Genomic DNA, 16,566 nt, shown 5'->3' with positions numbered 1-16,566 from the left:
ATTTGGATATGTCAAAGAGAAGCCACAAAGTGTTTCCTTTAAGTGAAAAGGTGAAAGTTCTCAACCTAATAAAGAAAGAAAAAAAAAATCCTATAGTGAGGTTAGCTAAGATCAACAGTACAATAAGATATTTTGAAAGAAAGAAATAGACCACATTCACATAACTTCTTACATAGATGTTATAATTGTTCTATTTTATTATTAGTTATTGTTAATCTCTTACTGGGCCTAATTTATACATTAAACTTTATCATAGGTACATATGTTGGGAATTAGAAAGTATGCTTTATGAAAGCAGGGATTGCATCCATCTGTTTTCATTGCTGTACCCAGCAGTGAAATAGAATACCAAGCACCAGCAGAGACTCAATAAACATTTCAAGCAATAAATTTTTACTGAGAACAGGAGAAAAAGAGTTCCGACAAAAGCCATCCTTGTTGGACTGGGTTTATTACATGCTCTTACAGTAGTCCATTGTTAGTTGAGAATTAACTACAGTGTTTTTATTTGTATCTCCTAAAAATAAGAGGAATTGTATAAAAATGAGTAAACTTTGTATTTCAGTCAGCAAGTCAGTAAAAATGATAAGTACAGAAACAAAGGCACATGTTAACAAACCAATCAAACCAAACAGGGTTGAAATTTGATTTTGCCACTTTTTAACTGTACGACCTTGAAAAAAGTTTGACTTGTCTGAACCTTAATTACCTCGTGTAAAATGAGGAATACACACACACACATACACATTATTTTTAAGGACAAAATGTTGCTAAAAATCAAAGTGGTAATGTGTGAAATGTAACTATAAAATTGCAGATGCTTAATAAAGACTACATTTTCTTTGAAATACCAATCCACAATTAGCCACAGGATGTCAGTTGATCAACTGGCTTGTAATCCTAGTAAATAATAATTCTCCCTCCTATGACAGGCGTGACTATTTCAGGATGACTGAATATTTACAGAACAATATTAACTATCTTATCTCTAATTTCCATTTATAGTTATTCCCTAAGGAGAAAACAAACAAACAAAAGGCTGCTTTTTTTTTCACTTTTCTTAGGCTATTAGATTCCTTGTGGTTGCAAATATTTTATAATGTGTTCTTGGACAACTAAATTAGATAGAAAAGCCCAACATTTTGAGCTGAAAATCATCACTGCACTTGTCCTTTTCACCCTTTGTTTCACAAACACCAGAAGGTGAAGGAGAGAGCATATGAAGTGGTCTGAAGGAAGTCAGTTATAGAGCCAAAAACAGAAACACTAAACTGTTTCAACTAAAAATTCTTCATATATAGATCCATGTACCCATTTGGAAATATAACATAAAGGTTACCTTGATGTTCAATCGTCATTTTTACAAAAGTGCTCTGATTTTTACAAGACATAAGAAATAAAAACTCTGTAGTTAATTCTACACTAACAATGGGCTGTTATAAGAGCATGCAATAAGTCCAACCCAACAATAATGTCTTTTTCCTGACCTCTGTGACTTATAATAAGGAAGCCTAAAGATCCTACCACACTCATGACCTTAGAGAAGGGGTCAGCTACCAGCACCTTGTTTCAGCTGAGGACACTAATTACACCACAAAAGAACAGCAACAAAAATCAAGCTAAATTTTTTCAAGAGCTAAAAAGCACTGGACATATTTACCCTAAAAACACAATGAAAATTATTTTTTAAACGTCATTCACAATTTAAAAACTGTGTGAACAAGTAGGCCTTTCATGATGTTTAAAATTCTCTTGATTTTTCTCTCTAAAAATTCAGAAAAATATAATCTCCAGTACATACAATAATCAGCATCAAATATATCACTTTAATATTTCAAATTAAAAGAAGCTACATTTGTTGTGCATCGTTTTGATGCCAGTTACTTTTTTATTCATTATTGCAGTTAATCCTCACAAAAACCTTACATGAAGAGATAGTATTATTTTTATTTTGTAAGTGAAGAAACATCTTAATGAGATTACTCTGTGGCTAAATTCACAGAGCTAATGACAGAGCTGGAATTCAAACCAGGGACATGTGCCTCTAAAGCTCATTTTCTATTCACCTGTCTATGATGCCTCTAAACATATTTCTAAGCAATTTTTATGACATATACATTTTTAGACTGATATGGTTAGGCTTTGTGTCCTCACGCAAATCTCATTCTGAATTGTAATCCCCAGGTGTTGAAGGAGAGACCTGGTAGGAAGTGACTGGATTATGGGGGCGGTTTCCCCATGCTGTTCTCATAATAGTGAGTGAACTCTGATGAGATCTGATGGTTTTATAAACGGCAGCTTTTCCTGCATCCTCACTTCTCTTCCTGCCATCACGTGAAGAAGGTCCTTGCTTCCCCTTCCCCTTCTGCCATAATTGTAAGTTTCCTGAGACCTCCCCAGCCATGTGGAACTGTGAGTCAATTAAACCTCTTTCCTTTATAAATTACCCAGTCTCAGGTATTTTTTTATGGCATCATGAGAACAGACTAATACATAGATCTTTCTAGCAAAGCATTTAACCTCTGCCTGATAATATCACAACAGTTCCTTATTAAAACAATTGATAAATTTTTCTAATGCTGGACCATTTGTCAGGGCACTTACTGATGAGAATGTAATATTTCTTATTCTAAACTGGTAAATTTGCCTATTAAAACAGACTCATCTTACCAAGTTTAGAAACTCCATGAGTCCATTAAGCATCTTACTTGTTACATTTAGCAAAACTCTATCTCATAATTTTCTCTCTACTCACAAGTCAGATGTTTAACCTATAATATCTATTAAATAACCTCTGTGTGCAGCCTCTCTCATTAAGAGAAAATAATACAATCTTTAAGAAACTCGTTTTCTAATTGGAAAAGTATGATAAATAATCCTCAAAATACTCAAAATATTTATTGGTATAATGAGATAACAGAAAACAAAACGGATTATTCGCTATTGTGATAATTATTTTCATTTCTATTCTAGTTAAGAAGCGAAGTTTAATAAGAATCTATAAATAAGCCATAACGTTGAAATAAACACACTTAATTTTTGTTATGTGTACCAAGAGGTTAACAGGAAAATACCAGTGAATGCTACAACAGCGAAAAAAAAAAAAAAAGGTTCCCACTTGTAAGAGAAGTAATAATTTTTTAAAAAATTATAATATATTCACCCTGCTTATTTATGTCACATTTTCATTTTCACCTGTGTATGCACTTTAGGGAAAAACATAATGAAAGTTAAGTGACTATATATGTAATGGAAATTACCAGCTGAGGGCTGATATGGTGGCACATGTCTGTAACCCCAGCGCTTCGGGAGGTTGAGACTGTAGGATTGTTTGAGGCCAGGAGTTCAAGACTAGCCTGGGCAACAAAGCAAGACCCCCCCCTAAAATAAAAAATAAAAACATGGCCGGGAGCGGTGGCTCACACCTGTAATCCCAACACTCTGGGAGGCCGAGGCGGGTGAATCATGAGGTCAGGAGTTCAAGACCAGCCTGACCAACATGGTGAAACCCCATCTCTACTAAAAATACAAAAATTAGCTGAGCACGGTGGCACGCTTCTGTAATCCCAGCTACTCAGGAGGCTGAAGCAGGAGAATTGCTTGAACCCGGGAGACGGAGGTTGCAGTGAGTCGAGATTATCCCACTGCATTCCAGCTTGGGCAACAGAGTGAGACTCCATCTCAAAAAAATAGTAAATAAATAAATAAATAAATAAAAACAGGACTGGCATAGTGATGTGCACTTGTAGTCCTAGCTGCTTGGGAGGCTGAGGCAGAAGGATTACTTCAGCCCAGGAGTTTGAAGCTGCAGTGAGCTATGACCACACCACTGTACTTCAGCCTGGACAAGAGACCAAGATCCTATTTAAAAAAAAAAAAAAAAAGAGAGAGAGAGAGAGAAGAGAGAGAGATCAACTAGCTGAATATTCAGTCTTTAAATTCCACATGGAATTTATGAAATTATCAAGTCCCCAGCACATCAAGAACCAAGCAGTTTCACTATTTTTAATTTTTAGAAGCCACACTATGTAGTAGAAAGGGCCTGGGCTTTGAGGATGTGCAATCTAAGATTTGTATCTCTGTTCATTACTTTGGGCTGTATGACCTTGTGCAAGTCTCTTGCGGTGTTTGAACTTGTATTTAAAACTTACAACAGGTCCTGAATAATTTGTATCTTAGTGAAACGATTAGTAAAAACAACTAATTGTGTGCATATCAGTCACATACGTAGTGGACACTCAATAAATGTGCTCTATAATTAATTGTTATCCTTATAACCAAAGGGGAAAAATCATTTTTTTAAGCTTAGTTTTCACAGAGCCATGGAAATGATGCATTTTGTGGTTATCTGCTAACTGATAGCTTACTACATTGTTCACTAGGTTCATTTTCTTGTCCATCATTTTATTATCTCTTCAATACACTCATTTATTATCATCATCCTTTCCATATGCTTTTTTGTTCTAAATAAATTGTATACTTTTGACTCAATTATTTTGTACATTTATTCATACTATAGTATAAAAAAATCAACAGTTTAAAAGCTACAGATTTTAAGTTCCTTAACATTGGGAATAGTGCCTAAGAGTACTCCTAGGTCCACTACATTTATGCTTTGTTCTTTTCTTTTCTTTTCTTTTCTTTTTGAGACGGAGTCTTGCTCTGTAGCCCAGGCTAGAGTGCACTGGTGCAATCTCGGCTCACTGCAAGCTCCGTCTCCCATGCTCAGACGATTCTCCTGCCTCAACCTCCCAAGTAACTGGGATTACAGGCATGCACCACCATGCCCAGCTCATTTTTTTTATTTTTAGTAAGACCGGATTTCACCATGTTGGCCAGGCTGGTCTTGAACTCCTGACCTCAAGTGATCTGCCCACCTCGGCCTCCCAAAGTGCTGGGATTATAGGTGGCAGCCACTGCGCCCAGCCTATGCTTTGTTATTTTCATGGTAGATAAAGGTAAATTCATTCACAGATCTTAAATTCAGGGTTAGTAGATTTAACTAACTAGATTTTATGATAGAAGATTCTTAGAATACAATTTCATACCAAAGCATATTTCTTGTCCTATAATCATTCCATTACTAATTTTATAGATATGAATCATAATAGTTTTTATAGCATCACCTATTTTCCATATTACAATTAAACCATTTGTACTTAAGTGTTAGTTTCTCAATGTTAATGCTCCTGCAACACTCTTAAAAATGTAATTGCTAACAATTTATCTGTTGGATTTATTCATGTTGGAATTTTTTTAACCACGTGTACCCCTTTCCTTCTTTTCCCTAAGGAAAAAAAAATAGCACCCTAAGGAAATATTACAAATCCAAAGCAAATTGTCAAAGGAATAACAGTGTTTCTAGAAAGGATTTTTTTTCTTTTAAGAAAGAATAAATGATGTATAACAAAAGTGTTCTGGCTGCTAGGAAAATAAAATGTGATTGCCATTGGTAATTCCTATGTTAAAGCAACAATAGACATAAATATTGTGAATGATTTAGCATCTAGCTGTTAACTGTCATTCATAATAAACCACCATTATCTAGGAATTATTAATATGTATCTTTGTAAATATCATATTTGATACCGGCATGCACCTTTCTACCTGTCTCTTACATATACATAATATATAATAGTTGGCAACTCATTCATACATGATTACAACAGTATATGAACATGAAAGTGAATGATAGCACCTATAAAGCAACAGAAAGCAGTCACTAATAACTTTTTCTCACCTAAACCACAATAGTGGTTGTACTAATAACAGAGAAAAACAATGACTGACTAGTAACAAATTGATCTATGCACTTGCATGCTCCTTAGTGCCCTATCATCAATATTGCTCTTTAGCTTTGTGAAATGAACTATGTGCTATTACTAGTGCACATTCTGGGGCTAAACAGTTTCCTCACTTGCTTATAAAAGTGATCTAAATGGTTTTAATTAGAATAGAGTCTATTGATACACCATGAATTCCTTTGACTAAAGCTGCTCAAACACTCAAAGAATTTGAGCATATTTACAGTGGTATATGTAGACAGGCTTTCATTCCCACTGCAGAGAGCTATAGGTGGTGTCTTTGAAGGATATGGTGAAAAATAAGCACAGGCCTAAGATCAGCTACTGAAAACTAGGATAATGTAACTAATCCAGATGGACAAGTCCAAGGGGCTACTAAAATTGGGCACCTGAAAGCAACATGACATTCTTACGGCATTTAGAGTTGTCATTTTTGCCACAATATTAGCTATAACCAGCACCTAAATGTAAGGCAATGTGTGCTAGTTATGAATTAATTGCCTCCCAGCTCCAAATGCACTTTTCCACAAATATATGTCCTATGATCATAGATAGAATTCTTTTAAGTATTTCTTCTTTACAACGGGTGTGATGCTGAGTGTTCCCAGTAGAGGAAGCTGGAGGGACACTGCAGGAGGAAGGGGCTCTTCCATGACTTCTGGTGACACAGGAGTCAGTGATTTGGGTAGAGGTGTGAGGACATTCAGTGTAGCCCTGCCAAGCCATGCAGGGTATAAGAACGTGTGGTTGCTTGCCAATCTTGCAGTCTCAAGCTAGAGACAATCTTCCCAAGGCCCTCTCCAGAAAGAAATGCCCATCAGAGTCAGAATTACCTCTGTAGGGCTGTGGGCCATCTACCTGAAGCCCCCTCCCCTCCGGCAGTCCTACTGAGTCCTACTGAGTCCACTACAGGCCCCATACTCTTCCCTGGAGGGTGCTCATGTCCTCTGAAACACAGCCACTGGTTTGGTTATCCATGCCGACTATTCTACTGGCCACCAGCTTGCCCCATGACTATGGGCCATCTCTGGATGCTCAGCCAAACTCAAAAACTTCTCTGCTCTCCAGTGAGATGAATTACACCTTCTCTTTAAGATCTGATCCTCTTCCAAGTTTGTCATTCTTTGGTTACACTCCTTTAGCTTCAGGGTACCACTTAGGTTTCTCTATATCTTAGAGAGAAGTTACTCTTTTGTCATACTTAAATAATATTTTTAAATTAAACTCACTAGTTTAACCTACTATGTGGTTTTCCTCTTCAAAGTGGACTAGTTGATACACAATTCTTCTAAAACTTGGTATTGAATCAATCTGATTATGATTCACATTTGGAAATAATTACGAGCTACAACTAAGAACAAATAAAAATACAGAATTGGGGCAGGTGCAGGATCATGCCTATAATCCCAGTACTTTGGGAGGCTGAAGCAGGAGTCACTTGAGACCAGGCGTTCGAGATTAGACTGAGCAACAATGCAAGAGCCCACATTTACGAAAAAAATTTAAAAATAATTAGCTGAGCATAGTGGTGGCTAAGGCAGGAGGACTGTTTGTGCCCAGGAGTTGGAAGCTGCAGTGAACCATAATTGTACCACTGCTCTCCAGCCTAAGTGACAGAGTGAGACTCTGCCTCTAATATATACATAACAGATCAATCTATTTAAAAGGAAAAATCAGTTGACTACACATTACAGTATCAAGTAAATGAGTTATTTTGAATATTAGCTAATAGTAGGGCTTAAATTTCAAATACATAGTGGCAATTTTTTACATTAATGTGCTGATCTTTCTGTGTCAAAGGTCAATGCATAAAATGCAGTATATGTCTCAGTATCACTGAAGTGATCAATGTAACTGACTGTAGCCTTCAAAATTGGTGTTGTTTACAAAGATTAACTCCTATGGGATGTATGTTTATTGTTTCCTAATTAATGTCCAAGTGTGCTTTTAATCATGTTAAACAACTACTCAAAAAATGTGTTTTTGTTACTGAGTAAAACTTTCTGGCTGGGCACGGTGGCTCACACCTGTCCCAACACTTTGGGAGGCCCAGGCAGGCGGATCACCTGAGGTCAGGAGTTCGGAACCAGCCTGGCCAACATGGTAAAACCCCGTCTCTACTAAAAATACAAAAATTAGCTGGGTGTGGTGGCAGATGCCTGTAATCCCAGCTACTCAGGAGGCTGAGGAAGGAGAATCGCTTGAACCTGGGAGGTGGAGGTTGCAGTGAGCCGAGATCATGCCATTGCACTGCAGCCTGGGCAACAAAGTGAGACTCTGTCTCAAAAAAAAAAAAAAAAAAAAAATTAATGCTAGAAGAAATCCACCAAGCTAATATTTTAAAAAGACTGTTTTCAGAAGATTTAATTCCTATAGAGCTCGATTACAGACAAAACAAAATCCAAAAGTAAATGTTCTTTATAGTATTACAGAGATCATATTGTTCAAACTGTTCATCCTTGATTCTTTCAGATGTATGTGTGTGTATGTGCGCACGAGTTGAGGGGGTGTGAGAAGGAAGTGATAGGTACCCACGGCAGAAAAAAGTCACATTCAACCAGGACAGCTCTGTTTCAAGGGCAGTATGACCTGACAGTAGAAAACAGTTTAGGGTTAAAAACAAAAGCAGTAACAACACCTGCATCCTAGGCAAAATATTTCATAGAAAATGTTAGCTGTTGCATTATTTTATTTGGCAAGCTTGTTTTTCCCATGTGAGTCTTCATTACCATTTGTACAAAGCCAGACTGAGCTCTCTAATACCTCACAAGCTTTACTTCATTAAGACCTTCTTGTAATCTAAAGGAATCATGTGAGGACCCTTAATAAGGTATGCAACAGAAGCAATGATTAACAGACCCCCAGACTACTTGATCACTAAAATACCATTCCTGGAGTGGATTGCTGGATATCACCATACCCCTACCTCCCCATTATCCCAGATAAACAACTGAAGTTATATAAGGTACAAGGGCTTCAAAAAAAAGGTTTGACTTTTTGAGCTACAGTAATCATTTTTTTACAAACAATGTATTCTGACAGGATTTTCCTTTTCTTATCAGCACCCTGGGATTAATATAGGTTCTCATTACCAGCACCTAGCCCAAGAATTCTCTCTTTCTGCTGTTGAAGGCTCTGATAAACATACAATCATTTTCACAAACACTCTAGGGAGCAAGACCACAATTTTGATTAAGAAAACTGTTTAATATTAACTAGCAGGGCTCACTGAGCAACTTGTCCTTGAAAAACACACTATACTAAGCCTGTTCTCAGGGAGAAATGTTGGTGTTTGACAGCTGCCACTACTCTGGAAACCTAGAATACATCTTATTATGGTAGTAGTCTTTCAGTAAAATCACCATAATTAAGATGTTGTCGTTATTTTCAATTTAAAGTTCCCCTTTCACAGGTTAATAAATACAGACGTTAAGAAAAAGTCCACCCTATGGTAGAATTCAGTTCAGACAACACTGGCTTCATATATAGGTAGGTTGTGGGCCTTCCATTTCCAAAGACTCCCCATATAGTTATGGTTTTAATTGATTATTTCCCAAATTGTTATTTTGCCTTGTTTTAATTTTCTAGGGATGTATGAATGAAAGTTTCTGTGGCCTATACGACAAAGATTAAAATTCATTTTAATCTTTTAAAATTTTCTTGGAAAAGCTATTGAGAAACACTCTGCTCAAGTAAGAGCTCTGAATTCAACTACTTTCAAATCTCATCTCCTTAAACAGGTTTAGAGCATAAGAAAAAAATTTATCTAGGAAAAAAACTCTAAGCACAGCACAAAAAGTTCTTACACATACTGCTAAAAGGAAACGAAAACATTAAATGCAGATGACAGATGGGATATTAAGTACTCATAAACACTAATATTTATAAATGCCATTTGTCTTCCTACAAATTTCAAAATTCTTACTCTACAATTTTAAGTACATTAAGAGAACATTAGCATCTTCATGCAGATAAAAGACAGAAATTCCCATTAAAAACTAAAAATGAAGGAGAATCAGAAATGTAAGACAATTATATTTGATTTCTCCCTGCACTGCTTTCTCATCTTTATTTTACCTATAAATAGACTTCTTTACAATATACTCTGGCATGTAGCTCGCAAAATATAACAAAACCCATATCCATATTGAGATGCTTAAACACAATACCATCACTGGTTTGTTTTTTATGAATCATATACTAACACATTTTTCTTTCATTCCAACTTTAAAATTAAGAAAACCTAATCAAATAAAAAGAAAAATGCGTGCTAAATATACACACATACACACATATACGATACACATATACACATACAGTATGACAACATCTAACATGTTATGATAACTTTAAATATAAATACATCCCAAAATTCCCACATTTAAATTTTTTAATAAAATTACACTCCTAAAAACAATAACATTTCTCACGAAATTTACTGAAAAAAAAATTAGAGTCCTAGATGCAAATTCACTCCACAAATCAATAATTTGGAAAACCAAGAACCTCACCTTATTCTAAGTGCAAATTACTTACCATATTATTTACCAATCCCCATATTCTCAATTAGAGAAAATAAAACACAAAACTCTCAATTGTTATTATCCCAGGTGGAATAGAAATATAAACTTTCACTGGCCTCAAATAAGAAAACAGATTGTTTTGCCCTTAAGAAAAAATAAAATAGTCCTTGATGCAGAATATCTTCATCAAGATTTTAATACAACTTTTTCTTTTACCCCCACCCCCGTCCCACTAAACTACTGGTAAACAATTTTTTTTGTAAGCATCTGGCATAGAACTGAGAGCTCTTTTCTCCTCATATGCTTTTCTCGATTAAAAAAAAAGTTCAAACAGGCTTTTGCTTTCAGTTAAGACAATAAAGAATTCAACAACATAAGATTCTTTTCCTCCGGTTAAAAATTCTTTATTTTAGCCAGGCGCAGTGGCTTACGGCTGTCATCCCAACATTTTGCGAGGCCACGGCGGGAGGACTGTTTGAGCTCAAGAGTTCAAGAGCAGCGTGAGCAACATCTCTACAAAAAATTAAAAATTAGCCAAGCATCGTGGCATGCATCTGAAGTCCCAGCTACCTGGGGGCACTAAGGTGGGAGGATGTCTTGAGCCTGGGAGGTCAAGGCTGCAGTGAGCCATGATCATGCCACTGCATTCCAGCTTGGGAGACACAATGAGACACTATCTCAAAAAAAAATTACTTATTTTGCATGTTTTTAGTAAATAGAGCTTTGTAAATTTGAATGCTGTTTTCCTATTTTCCAGGTTTGATAGACTATTGCCCTTCTTCTGAGTTAGGGTTGGAAGCAAAAGTAAAAAGTAAACCACTCCCACTAACAAAATCATCTTGTCCCTTGGTAAGCTTTTTGATATGAGGTATATGAATTATTGATAGAGCTTCAAAGATAGACCTGAATTTTTGAACTCTAGTATTTTTTTTTACAAAAGCACACTGAAACCACTCTTGGTTAATACCAAAGCTATTTACACTTGCATAGTAATTCTTTAATAATTATCATGATTCAATTTTTGCACAGATAACTAAGTATAAATTTATATGTATTCAGGATTATGAAATGTGAGTGCTTTATTTCTTTCAAACTAAAATATCTAATGTAGTTAAGACTAAATCATGTTCATTCTAGGGTTCGAGTGTTTATGTTCCTGTTTCCAGGGCTAGTGGATCATTGCATGAAATAAGAGCCTCTGGGAAAAGAAATCTCAGAGGAAGAAGGGAAAAGAAAAACGAGGTGCACATGTTTGGTTCAAGGCCAGTTGTCCCAGATGCTAGGGAAGATAAAACATACCTCCAATTGTCTTCTATCCCAGGCTTCATGGGCTTAAGCTTGAGTCCTAAGGCAAAGGATCTACAGGTAATGAACAAGTGAAATCTAAAAGCAGCTGCTTGTCTACGGAATCACCCTGGGACATGGAGAGCCCAAGGCATCAGCAGAATTGGCACTGGCAGCAGCAGGGCTTGCAGTGTTGGCAGCAGCACTAATGACAGCAGCGGTGCAGTTAGTGATAACAACACATTTGGCAGCAGCAAGAGTTCCTTTAACTCCTTATACATTAGCTCCCTGCACCTCGAGCATACACAGCCCCGGTCTCGATGGTAACAGAGATGGCAGACAACAGTAGAAGCCGCAGCAGCAGCAGTTTCTTCTGTGCTAACCAGCAGCACTTTCGTCTCCCAGTGACTGAGAGCACAGCAAAGGAAGTAGGAGAATAGAAAAGTTGAGGAAACATAATGGTCATGACGGGATGGAACTTACAGCCAGCCATAACTGGGTTAAAACCAAGGACTGCCATTTAATTATCACACAGTTTTTAAAAGTGAGTTACAGTGACACTGCTCAAATTTAACCTCTCTATGCCTCAAATTTATTGTGTATAAGATGGAAATAATAACAGTCCCCATCTAATATGATTGTGATAATGTTTAATGAGATAATTTAAATAAATAACTTAGCAGAGTATCTGTCAGATAATAGGGACTCAATAATGATCAGCTTTAAAAATGTAGACGGCAACTCAAAAACTCAGTGTGCCTTGAGGCCTATTTCTTCCCACCAGGTCTCACAGAATGTATCAATGGACTCCAGAAGCATTTTCAAAAGAATAACAAAGGTTGGGCCAGGCGCAGTGGCTCAAGCCTGTAATCCTAGCACTTTGGGAGGCCAAGGCGGGCGGATCATCTGAGGTCAGGAGGCCAAGACCAGCCTGGCCAACGTAGTGAAACCTCATCTCTACTAAAAATACATAAATTAGCTGGGTGTGGTGGCGGGCACCTGTAATCCCAGCTATTTGGGAGACTGAGGTAGGAGAATTGCTTGAGCTGGGGAGCAAAAGTTTGCAGTGAGCTGAGATCATGTCACCGCACTCCAGCCTGGGTGACAAGAGCGAGACACCATCTCAAAAGAAAAAAAAAAAAAAATAAGTGAGGCTGGAGTACGCAGAGGCCCACCCAGAGAAATGCTATATTTCAGCAATTATTTTTGCCCTAGATCCCCCTGTATAAATACAAGAGGTCTGGGAATACAAAGGCTGCCTAATATTATTCTTTTCTGATTTAAAATTTCAAACCTCAAAAGTATTTGTTTTCCATTCATATCATATAAGCACAACATTTTTTAAATGTTTATTTTTAAAAGTAACCTTAAAACACTTTATTACATCTCAAGATTAAGAAGTAAATTTCAGCACATTTTAATAGAAAAAATATATGTAAGAAAGGCATAATTTGTGTCCGATAAATAATTTTTATTATTTACATTGTTATGTGCTAATTATCCAAGATCTGAGTGCATCATTCATATTGAAACATATTAATAAAACAAAATAAAAAAAACTTTTCAAATGATAATAAACAGCACCATGATTTCTACTGCTTTTTCTATAATAATTTTCTTTTTTTTTTTTTTATGGCCACTTCAGTGTGAAGCCTTTTATACCCTCAAGATTGGTCTAAGGTTCATAAGGCCAGTTTTTTTTTTTTTAATTTATTATTATTATACTTTAAGTTTTAGGGTACATGTGCACAATGTGCAGGTTAGTTACATATGTATACATGTGCCATGCTGGTGCGCTGCACCCACTAACTCGTCATCTAGCATTAGGTATATCTCCTAAAGCTATCCCTCCCCCCTCCCCCCACCCCACAACAGTCCCCAGAGTGTGATATTCCCCTTCCTGTGTCCATGTGTTCTCATTGTTCAATTCCCACCTATGAGTGAGAATATGCGGTGTTGGGTTTTTTGTTCTTGCGATAGTTTACACAGAATGATGATTTCCAATTTCATCCATGTCCCTACAAAGGACATGAACTCATCATTTTTTATGGCTGCATAGTATTCCATGGTGTATATGTGCCACATTTTTTTCATCCAGTCTATCATTGTTGGATATTTGGGTTGGTTCCAAGTCTTTGCTATTGTGAATAGTGCCGCAATAAACATACGTATGCATGTGTCTTTATAGCACCATGATTTATAGTCCTTTGGGTATATACCCAGTAATGGGATGGCTGGGTCAAATGGTATTTCTAGTTCTAGATCCCTGAGGAATCGCTACACTGACTTCCACAATGGTTGAACTAGTTTACAGTCCCACCAACAGTGTAAAAGTGTTCCTATTTCTCCACATCCTCTCCAGCACCTGTTGTTTCCTGACTTTTTAATGATTGCCATTCTAACTGGTGTGAGATGGTATCTCATTGTGGTTTTGATTTGCATTTCTCTGATGGACAGTGATGGTGAGCATTTTTTCATGTGGTTTTTGGCTGCATAAATGTCTTCTTTTGAGAAGTGTCTGTTCATGTCCTTCACCCACTTTTTCATGGGGTTGTTTGTTTTTTTCTTGTAAATTTGTTTGAGTTAATTGTAGATTCTGGATATTAGCCGTTTGTCAGATGAGTAGGTTGCGAAAATTTTCTCCCATTTTGTAGGTTGCCTGTTCACTCTGATGGTAGTTTCTTTTGCTGTGCAGAAGCTCTTTAGTTTAATTAGATCCCATTTGCCAATTTTGGCTTTTGTTGCCATTGCTTTTGGTGTTTTAGACATGAAGTCCTTGCCCATGCCTATGTCCTGAATGGTAATGCCTAGGTTTTCTTCTAGGGTTTTTATGGTTTTAGGTCTAACATTTAAGTCTTTAATCCATCTTGAATTGATTTTTGTATAAAGTGTAAGGAAGGGATCCAGTTTCAGCTTTCTACATATGGCTAGCCAGTTTTCCCAGCACCATTTATTAAATAGGGAATCCTTTCCCCATTGCTTGTTTTTCTCAGGTTTGTCAAAGATCAGATAGTTGTAGATATGTGGCGTTATTTCTGAGGGCTCTGTTCTGTTCCATTGATCTATATCTCTGTTTTGGTACCGGTACCATGCTGGTTTGGTTACTGTAGCCTTGTAGTATAGTTTGAAGTCAGGTAGTGTGATGCCTCCAGCTTTGTTCTTTTGGATTAGGATTGACTTGGCGATGCGGGCTCTTTTTTGGTTCCATAGGAACTTTAAAGTAGTTTTTTCCAATTCTGTGAAGAAACTCATTGGTAGCTTGATGGGGATGGCATTGAATCTATAAATTACCTTGGGCAGAATGGCCATTTTCATGATATTGATTCTTCCTACCCATGAGCATGGAATGTTCTTCCATTTGTTTGTATCCTCTTTTATTTCCTTGAGCAGTGGTTTGTAGTTCTCCTTGAAGAGGTCCTTCACATCCCTTGTAAGTTGGATTCCTAGGTATTTTATTCTCTTTGAAGCAATTGTGAATGGGAGTTCACTCATGATTTGGCTCTCTGTTTGTCTGTTGTTGGTGTGTAAGAATGCTTGTGATTTTTGTACATTGATTTTGTGTCCTGAGACTTTGCTGAAGTTGCTTAGCAGCTTAAAGAGATTTTGGGCTGAGACAATGGAGTTTTCTAGATATACAATCATGTCATCTGCAAACAGGGACAATTTGACTTCTTCTTTTCCTAATTGAATACCTTTTATTTCCTTCTCCTGCCTAATTGCCCTGGCCAGAACTTCCAACACTATGTTGAATAGGAGTGGTGAGAGAGGGCATCCTTTCAACACTATGTTGAATAGGAGTGGTGAGAGAGGGCATCCCTGTCTTGTGCCCATTTTCAAAGGGAATGCTTCCAGTTTTTGCCCATTCAGTATGATATTGGCTGTGGGTTTGTCATAGATAGCTCTTATTATTTTGAGATATGTCCCATCAATACCTAATTTATTGAGAGTTTTTAGCATGAAGGGTTGTTGAATTTTATCAAAGGCCTTTTCTGCATCTATTGAGATAATCATGTGGTTTTTGTCTTTGGTTCTGTTTATATGCTGTATTACATTTATTGATTTGCATATATTGAACCAGCCTTGCATCCCAGGGATGAAGCCCACTTGATCATGGTGGATAAGCTTTTTGATGTGCTGCTGGATTCAGTTTGCCAGTATTTTATTGAGGGTTTTTGCATCAATGTTCATCAAGGATATTGGTCTAAAATTCTCTTTTTTGGTTGTGTCTCTGCCCGGCTTTGCTATCAGGATGATGCTGGCCTCATAAAATGAGTTAGGGAGGATTCCCTCTTTTTCTATTGATTGGAATAGTTTCAGAAGGAATGGTACCAGTTCCTCCTTGTACCTCTGGTAGAATTCGGCTGTGAATCCATCTGGTCCTGGACTCTTTTTGGTTGGTAAGCTATTGATTATTGCCACAATTTCAGATCCTGTTATTGGTCTCTTCAGAGGTTCAACTGCTCCCTGGTTTAGTCTTGGGAGAGTGTATGTGTCGAGGAATTTATCCATTTCTTCTAGATTTTCTAGTTTATTTGCATAGAGGTGTTTGTAGTATTCTCTGATGGTAGTTTGTACTTCTGTTGGATTGGTGGTGATATCCCCTTTATCATTTTTTATTGCATCTATTTGATTCTTCTCTCTTTTTTTCTTTATTAGTCTTGCTAGCAGTCTATCAATTTTGTTGATCCTTTCAAAAAACCAGCTCCTGGATTCATTAATTTTTTGAAGGGTTTTTTGTGTCTCTATTTCCTTCAGTTCTGCTCTGATTTTAGTTATTTCTTGCCTTCTGCTAGCTTTTGAATGTGTTTGCTCTGGCTTTTCTAGTTCTTTTAATTGTGATGTTAGGGTGTCAATTTTGGATCTTTTCTGCTTTCTCTTGTGGGCATTTAGTGCTATAAATGTCCCTCTACACACTGCTTTGAATGCGTCCCAGAGATTCTGGTATGTTGTGTCTT

The 16,566-nt window shown here is 36.9% G+C and overlaps 1 protein-coding gene across 9 annotated transcripts in view; it reads right to left on the bottom strand.

Moving 5' to 3' along the window:
• The window catches only part of CCSER1 (coiled-coil serine rich protein 1), a 1,457,637-nt gene that overhangs the window by 1,338,050 nt on the left and 103,021 nt on the right, over positions 1-16,566 (bottom strand). For 3 of the 9 annotated variants that reach the window (XM_055385640.1, XM_055385644.2, XM_019026064.4), the window contains exon 1: positions 11,627-12,089. The exons of the other annotated variants lie outside the window; for them this stretch is intronic. The gene's annotated coding sequence lies outside the window, so the exon portion shown is untranslated. Of the gene's footprint in view, positions 1-11,626; positions 12,090-16,566 lie in introns of those variants that run through there. 9 annotated transcript variants of the gene reach the window in all.

Source organism: Gorilla gorilla, chromosome 3, assembly GCF_029281585.2.
Source record: "Gorilla gorilla gorilla isolate KB3781 chromosome 3, NHGRI_mGorGor1-v2.1_pri, whole genome shotgun sequence".
NCBI classification, from domain to species: Eukaryota; Metazoa; Chordata; class Mammalia; order Primates; family Hominidae; genus Gorilla; species Gorilla gorilla.
The sequence above is the reverse complement of the archived record's forward strand: the minus strand, read 5'-3'. Positions and strand labels throughout refer to the sequence as shown.